This window comes from Echinops telfairi, unplaced genomic scaffold (genome assembly GCF_000313985.2).
Source record: "Echinops telfairi isolate 266 unplaced genomic scaffold, ASM31398v2 ScPeMD7_2;HRSCAF=8, whole genome shotgun sequence".
NCBI lineage: Eukaryota > Metazoa > Chordata > Mammalia > Afrosoricida > Tenrecidae > Echinops > Echinops telfairi.
This window is the reverse complement of record NW_022103898.1, coordinates 1,428,212-1,437,308: the sequence shown is the minus strand read 5'-3', so window position 1 is coordinate 1,437,308 and position 9,097 is coordinate 1,428,212.

Here is a 9,097-nt window from a genome sequence, read left to right as displayed (position 1 = left end):
AGACACGACCAGGTGGCAGAGACAGTGAGTGCCCTCCTGCCCTGGGTGTTCCTAAAAATCCAAAACCTCCCTGGGTACTGGGAAAGTGGTCACCCAGGTGCCAGTGCGCTGGTGACTGTTGCCAGATCTGAGTTCTGACCAACCCGCTGGTGGTACCAGACTTCCACTTGCAGGGCAGATGGCCGGAGCCCGGTAGAAACTTCAACTTCCCTACAATCTGAAACCACTCCGGTATGAAAAATTGATTTGTTCACGTCATCCCCAGGGGCTGGTGCCACAGAAGCACCAGGCACTGGCCAGGAGGACGGGGTCACTCTGCCACATATCAGGACCCGGAGTCTGGGCATGGGTAGTCCTCCAGGGATGGCCTTCCTTGGCTCCTGCAGCTTCCAGAAGTTGCCCACAGCCCTGGGCATCCTGGGCCAAGCTGCCCCTGTGACCAGCTTCCTGGGGGGGCCTTCCCTGAGTGGGAACCTGCCCCATGGTGGATAGCGCCGTGATTACCAAGTTAATATTCAGGACAGACTCCCAAGGGAGCAACAGATGACGTCTGACGTTGGCCCTTGGGCCGGGTTGCAGGGTGGTGTGGGTTGGTGCGTGGGAGCTTGGGCTCATCTCGTTTGCCGAAGGCCCAGTGCTCTGTCGGCAGGCGGCCGAGGGGCATGGAGCACGTGCAGCTTGGAGCTGGTTGGTGGCTGACGTGAAGGCTCTTGGGGGACCGTGGGGACCCTGGGCCTGGCCCTGACGACCTGCAGACGCTCCTGAGACATTGGGGGGGGGTGGCGCATGACTCGGAGCAGCCGTGGTCCACAGCAGGTGGTCTCTTCTGAGGCCAGCCATGGCTGTGGCTTGTGCACAAGGAGAGGAGAGCCCCTGCCCGGTTCCCCTCCCAGCCCTGCAGCAGGGAGAACCAGCAGAGGCCGGGCGGCCACCTCCGGCGTCTGGAGAAGGGGAGGCCGCGTTTAGGGACTGGGCAGGGCCGCGCCACCCCCTGCCCCAGGGAAAGGTCCTTCCTCGTCTCTCCCCGCCCCTCTGCCTCCACTTCTAGATGTGTCCTCCCTTGGCCTGGCCCGCCCCCAGAGTGTGACCACACCTTCAGTCTGCTCTTCCCTCCTGTGGACACCACTCAAGAGGGAGCCTCTCTGCCTCGGGGTGACCCCTGTCCCCAACAGCATCCCATCCATGGGACACCGACATGTGTCTGCAGGACATGGTTCACCTGCCGGGGTGTTCATACCGTGTGTGCCGACCTGGCTGTGGGATCAGTCACCAGGGAGCACCATTCCCGGACTCTGAGCCCTCCCTCCCCACTGCCAGGGGCAGTGTCCACCCCAGACCAGTGGACATTGTCAGGTCAGGGGGTGGCCTAGAAGCCAGGTAGTAAATGGAGCAAGGGAAAGAGTGTGGGGAGGGGGGACTTTCCACCAAGGAGGGCCCAGGAGGCAAGCAGGAGACTGGCATTATAGTGAGAAGCAGGCAGGCCATGGGGGAGGGGGGACGAGCAGGGGATCGTGAGGAGGGGGGAGGCCCCCCTGCAGAGATGGGGTCCAGATGTCTGCCTGGGAGGGACTTTGATTAATGTGAACACTGGGCTGCTTCTCCATCCCGTGCTGTGCCCCAGACCCTCATCCTGGAAAGACAGGGCTCCTGGCCGTGTCCCAGATGCCCCCCCACCCCCCTCCAAGCTTCATGTGGCTTTTCCCCACCTTCATTGCTGCCAGGGAGCGTGCCTGAACCCACACTTCTCCTGGCTCTTGCTGCCTCTCAGGTGGTGCTTCTCCCACCCTGCCCACTCCCTGTCTGCCTGTGCAGCTGCTCCAGGCTCAAACCCACCCCCCACACCCCTCCCAGTCTCCATCCTCACCCCCACAAACCCAGCCTGTGGCAGCCCTGAGCCACTGGGAGCCCATGAGCCTCTGCCCATCTCTTCCTGATCCCTGTCGCCTCCTGCCCCATGCTCTGGTCCACACAGAGTATTTAATAAATGTTTAATAGCAGCTGTGAAAGATGGCCTTGGCATGGCTGAAGGTTTTGTTTGTGGATTTGGGACAGAGCTCTGGGTCTGTAACAAAATAACAAAATGCATCTTACCGAGTGGTGAAGTCAGTGGGGGTGGGGGGCACTCAGCAAAAGTGGAGGCTGGTTGGACCATTATCCCACCACTGCCAGTCTCCCTGCTGGGAAGCTCTCACTGCCCGGCAGTGTGGGCCCTTCGTGGGTGCCCCCGGGTGTTTGTGGATAAGCCCCAAGTGAGTCATGCTATGGCCCGTGTGATGCTCACACATGTGGCGTGGCGCCCATGGTGTGGCCCCTGGAAATGGGGGTTTCAGGGCAGGGACATCAGGACAGCAGCCTTCTGACTTGTACTCCTTCCCAGCTCCCCTTGACAGACATTCGCCTGGGACAGAATTCCTCAGGGAGGCGAGGCTACCACAGCCGCAAATAACAAAAATCAAAGACTGTTTGGGGTCTGTATTTTTTAAAGTGCTATAGTTAAACGTGGATGTGGTCAAAAGCAAACATGGGACTGAGGGCTAAGGCTCGCCCGTCTCAGCCCATGGGAATTCCGTCATCCCATGTGCCATGAACAAGGAAGGCGGCGGGATAAGGAGTGCATGTGAAGGGTGGTGTTGGCGGGCAGTATATATAAGACCACAGGCTGCCAAAGAGCAGACACGCGTGCCTGGAAGAAGTGCATCCAGGGCGCAAGGGTGGTGTAAGGCTGAGTTCTCCAGAAAAGCAGGGCCCAACTCTTGTCTGTGTGCATGTGCATCCATAGAAAGAGACTCGTGTTGAGCAATGGCTCGTAGCTGTAGACAAGCCTAAGTCCAGGCCCGTTCAAGTCCGTGGGTCAGGTGTCAGCTGACTCCCCCGCTGCAGGTGAACAGAAAGCAGGAAGATGAAGCAGGAAGAACACAGGCTGGTGGATGCCACGCTACGTGAATCCTAGCTCTGCCACATTAACCCGAGGTCAGCAGTCACCTGGCGGCCCCTGGGATCGGCAGGCGATATGACAGAAGGTCGAGGAGCCAGGCGCAGGGTCCGGATCCAGCAGTGGGAGTGAGCTCACTTCCACACGCAGTCAGCCGGCCACACCCTGATTGAGACCTCCCTCAGTTGGGTCAAGACGGTGACCAGAAGGACTGCTGGGCCGCTTCTCAGAAGACCCCTCCTGGGGCTGACCACACGCTGCGAGATCTCGTCACGGGAGAACCCTGGCCCCGCCCAAAGGGCTGTAAACCTGGCTCAGGAGTCGACTGCGTCTCTCATACCTGCACACGGGGTCAAGAGAGACCAGTCCCTGGAGAAGGGCGTGATGCTTGGAGAAGTCAAGGGCCAGCATAAAAGAGGAAAGCCCTGGACAAGGTGGTAGACGTGGAGGCTGGAACCATGGGCGCCCACCCAAGGCCTGGGGGGCAAGGCAGGACCGGACTGGGTGGTGTTTTTCTCTGCTGTATGTGGCATGGCTATGACCCAGAAACATCTGGACAGCACCTTAACAACAGCCACCACCTCGGGTGGAAGATCACTTGGAAAGCACGCATGCAGTAGCACAAGGCATAATGTGTCGTCACAAACACAGACGTCCCGTGGGCATCGTGTACGGACATAAACGCGGCCCTGCAGTTGAAGGCGAGGGAGAGACTTCAGCAGAAGCAAACCCTCCTTGAGGTAGGAGCGCAGCCCCACAGAGGGCAAGGACCTTGAGACGGAAGGTGAGGGTCGCAGGGCCCACGAGAAGGGGCGTGCGATTGCCAGCCTGTGGGACCAAGTGTGGAACTGTGCCTTCCAGCTGCAGAAAGAGCCAGCAGTGCAGGTCAGGAAGCCCCCTGGGACCCAAGCAGGGGCAGAGGACACCCCCACCCCCCACCCTCCCAACCAAGGATAAGGGTGGGGAGGAACTAGCACACTCACAGAGCAATGTGCTCACCCCTACAGACTTTGACCCCTTCTGGGGGCTGCAGGATAAGAGTGGGAGCAGGACCCCCCAAACCCAGTCCGGTGTCACAAACCTAAAAAAAGGGAGGAGGGAGCAGACAGGACAAAGATCAAGTTTCTGAGCAAGTGCCACCTGTACCCCGCACCTGTAGGAAGTGCTCAATGGGAACGAGCATCAACAACAAACAGATAAGGGACCAGGACTTGGTGCGGATCGATACCAGACCCTCCCCTCCGAGACACACGGCACCACTGCTTCCTGCCACAGCACCGATGGGAAAGGTACGCAACCCGGCAGCCAGGTCTTGCATCCTGGTGCTGCACGCGGCTTCCTTCTTTGCTTCAATGCCACACACACATATGCTATAGCCCTTTGGAAAAAGGCTCGCTGCTCTGTTTAACAGCTCCGTGTGTGCAGGGGTCAATTACATGAATGCACCATTATTTATATAGTCAGCCTCTGATTGGTGGCAATCCGGGTTGCTCCTAGTAATCAGCTCTTACTAACCACCCGGCGCTGCCGGGAGATGGAGCAAGCGCAGCCAGGATGCCTTAGCAGGGAGGATGGGCAGACTCGGTCTCACCTACTGATGGGTCCTCAGAAGGGACCGGTGCTTGGAGAGTCGTGCTAGTTGGAGTAGAGGGTTGGTGACCAAGAGGGTGGCCCTGAAGGAAATGGACGGACCCAGTGGTTGCAAGCATGCCCTCCAGCACGGCTGCGCAGAGAGAAGGTCATTATGAGCCCACGCTGACCCCGTGTCACCAACAGCAAGCCCACATGGCAATGTCCACTTTGGCCACGTGTGGTTTTGTTCAGTGTTGGTTTTGAATTGGTGAGTGTACCCATGGGGAATGAACGGTTCTTTAACTGCCGAGCAAAATGGGAACTGGGAATATGCTCTGGAAAGAGATGGTTGTAAAGGAATCTCAGCACAAGCCAGGAGGCTGGCGTGGAGAGCAGGAGAAAGTGAGCGCCCTGGAAGCAGGTGAGGGGGAAGGGGCAGAAAGTCAGCATCCTGCGCTGGCATGCTGGCGTTTGCAGACGCACAGATAGCTGACAGAGGACCAGAGAGGCGCTGCCGGAACAGGAGGCGGCGGGTCCCCAGCAAGGGCCAGGAGGTGTCGAGTTGCGCGTGCACCCCAGACTCAAGGATGAAGTGGAGCACACAGGAGGGACGCCGCAGGGAGGGCCACATTTCTGTGCGTGGGGTTTGAAAGCTTTTTTCTTGAGAAGAGGGAGAGGCTGGCTTCTCCCGCCATCATCTTTGTGTCCAGCATCTGTCACAACACAGCCACCTGCCCGAGAGCTCATGCTCCCATTGTGTGCCCACCTCCCTCTCAAGGGAGAGGCCCTCCCCCTCCACCAAGGTGATGCCCAGCCACCATCTCACCTGTCCCTCCCCCTCCAACCCCTGTCCCCTGTGGACAGTGGGGAACTGCCCGTCCAGAGAAAAGGCTTAGAGGACTGAAGAACGAGGCACTGAATGAAAGGGACTTGGGGGACCAACGCTACTCACCAAAGCAGCAGGCCCTATGTGGCATAGAAGGGCAGAGAGAGCTTGGTGACCTCTAGTCATCGCCATCGCAGGGGCCAGGGGATGGCTGGTCACCAAGACTCACCCTGGGGGTTGGGACCTGGTCTTTTCTCCAACAGCTGTCTCCCCGGGTGGGGGCTCACCCTAACACCAAATATGACTCCTCTCGAGGCTATAAGACACAGCACACAGGTCCGCACGGCTGCAAGCCGTGACAAAGCAGGCTGCCACGTCTTCCCCCCACAGGCAGCACTGGGGTCATCAATGACCTTGCCCTTAGAGCCAAGTGCTTTTGCCATTGTGCCACCAGGGCAGAACAGCAACCGCTCCAGTACCCACAGGAGCTCCGGCGCCAGGCCACGGGCCGCCTTTCACAACCATGTTCCCTTTCCCCTGTGCACATCCACCTCCCCTGCTCTGGCAAGCATCTGTCTGCGTATGCCCCATCGTGCCTGCATCCCTCCCCACTGCTGCCCTGCAAGCTGGGGGTGCTGGTCTCTAGAGCTGCAGCGTGCTTACCCCACCTCCTCTGCCTGTGCGCCTCCAATGTCCGGTGCTGTGGGGCCCGTTCAGATGGCCCTGTACAGCAAAGGAGAACTTTCCCACCTGCCCCCCAAGGCTGGCAATGAAGTCCGGGAGCAGACAGCCACATCATTGTCCCACGGAGCAGGCAGATAAGCACTGGGACAGAGTGCTTGCACACTGTGCCTCGGACAGTGTGTGAGTCCAGGTAGACCAGAGAAGCAAATTCGTAAACACACATATGTATAAAAAAGAGCTTTATATAAAGAGTAATCGCACATCATGAAAACACCCCAGTCTAGATCAAGTCCATTAATCTGATATTAGCCCATATGTCCAGTATCAATCTATAACATCCTCTTCAGACTCACACAACACATGCAATGACACCGAATGCAGGAAGATCACAGGCCAGTGGGTGGGAAATCTTGTGGATCCAGTGGCATTGTAAGCATCTCAGCGCTGCAAGGGTCTCCACATAGCTCCTCCAGCTCAGGACACTAGTGTGGCTCCATGTGTCTTGTCAGCTGCAATGTCTCCCAGGGTGTCAGGCTAAGAAGAGAGTCTCCTGCCTCCAAGGAGGAATACTGGAGCTCCCAGAATCCTCAGGAGAAGGCCATGCCCACACAAACGGGCAGGGTCTCTTACAGCTAAGCTTCTAGTGATGCTACAGGGCTCCGTGGAGTGGCCACGGAGAGAGGCTTCCCCACGGCTGGCCTCACGAGCAGAGACACGGAGCAATCGCATCCCACGGCCATGAAACTCGATCACATGGATTTAAAACACATGGACTCCAACACCTTGCTCCACTAAGTGGTTTACACACTCACAACCCTCAGGGGAAGGGAAGGAAAAGACTTCGTTGGCAGAAAGGATTCACGGAACATCAGGGCCGTGCTTGGCCGAAAGCAAAACCTTTAAAAATATTTAATGAAAGTGGGAGATTTACTGGTCCTATTATCTGATCGTAAAACTTGAGATAATAAGGAAAAGACCATAAAAACCGAGATAATAAAGGAAAGATGAACAAAAAAATTCTCAGGTGCTTGAGAAATAATACGTTCACTCACAGATCATCCTTGGCCCCAAAAGTTAATCAAGAAATAAATTACCAAAAAACCTAGAAAGCCCAGAAAAAGGTGAGGGAGGGGGAGGGAACAGCTTGTGCCAGCAATTGGATGTAGGCAAAGCTCTATTAAAAGAAAGTACATTGCCTTTAAATCCATTTTTTATTTAAGGAGGGAAGCAGGGAGTAAGGATTTGGGTTCTCGGCCTCTGCGATAGGGGGTAAAAAAATGAACCCAGAGACACGAGGAGGAATATATTTAATAAACATGAAAACTAAAAAAAAAGAACCTGAAAGAGCAAGGCTTAATCCAAACTTGGTTTATTTAAAGTTAAACCTTTGTAAGCTGAGCATGGGAGTATGAGAGAGGGGAAGGGAGCAAATGAATAAATATCAAAATAAGTCATTATGCTCAAGCCGTGTTTGAGGGCACTTCCCACCTGCCAGGCCTAATTAGCACAGTGCCATCCACACAGTGGACCCAGTCCTTGTTCTGCAGGCTGTCCCACGGAGGCACCTCCAGACACTGTGGTGACAGACAGCCAAGGAGTCAGCATAGCCCTGAGCAAGGCAATACACATTGGCGACGGGAAGACAATGAGTTTGACTCCCTATTGATAAAGGCTGGGGTCAGGGGGTGAGGGGGGCGTTTTCGAAATCTATAGTCATCTGCCGAGTGTGGCAGGGCTTCCAAATGCTCCTGGAAAAGTGGAATGACAAGATAATAATGTTTTCTGCGGAGTTTCGAAGACCCTCATATGTGTTCTGTGAAAGCAGGGAGGTCCAAGGTTGTACAGCTAAATAGCAAGTGGTAGCGAGGGTGCCGGCCTTCTCCGTAAACGAGGAAAGCTTGGATGTTGGAGGAGAGATGGAACGGAAAGGGCATGGCATGTTTGCACGCACTTCTTGAAGCCCCCTCATCTCACTGGTGGGGAGACTCGGTGCCTGGAACCAGCCCTTCTTCTCTGATCCAAACAAGACCCTCCAGACGGGGGAGGGGACAAGAGTGGCTGAATGGGACCAGGAGGAGCCCCACCTTCCATCTGCTCTTTGAAACTGTAGCGGTGGCTCTGGAGTCTGCAGTTCTGCTTGCGATTCGGCTACTGTTGTGGTGGTTGTAATATCAGGAGGACACGGAAGTCATGGGCCTTCGACGTGGCCTCCCCACCATGATGGCCTTTTCCCTGGGAGTTAGGAGACAGATGGCATTGTGCTCATAGAACAGCATTCACCCTACTCACAGAACAATACTCACAATTCTCCTAAAGATATACTTACTACACCTGTAGGACTGTACTCAGATCCATACACAATATACTCATAGCGCTGCACTCACCATTCATGTAGAACTATCCCATTGTACTCATAGATGTACACGCAGTACACTCACAGAACTCCACTCTCTGTGTCCACAAAACTACTCCCACCACACTCTCTATCCTCAAAGACCTAGTCTCATAGCATGCATAGCACCCTACTCACCAATCCCATCAACTTCACCACGAACTACACTTAGAACCATGCTACTGTCCTCAGACAACCACATCCACCCTACTGGAACTCTACCCACATGCTCACAGCACTCTACCCACTGTGTTCATAGAGCTATCCCCACCACACGCGCTCGCTGTATGCAAAGTCACAGTCACAACAGGCATAGGGCTGCCCCCACTGCTCACATAGACTTGCATCCACTATCCTCCTAGAACTGTAGTCACCGTCCGAAGAGAACTGTCGCTGCTGTCGTTCTCTCTGCTCTTGACCAGCGCCTGACTGTGCTCCCAGAATCCCACTCCATATACTCACAGTGCTGGACCCAGTTCACGCATGGAATATACCCTGTGTTCATAGACCCATACCAGCAGAGCTGGATCAACTGTCCTCTTGAAACTATTCTCACGGGGCTCACTATTCTAAAAAAAAGCTATTCTCACTATACTTGTAGTACTATACCCACAATCATCACAGAACCATGCTCACTATACTCATCATACTATACCCACGATCATCACAGAACTGTGCTCACTATACTCAT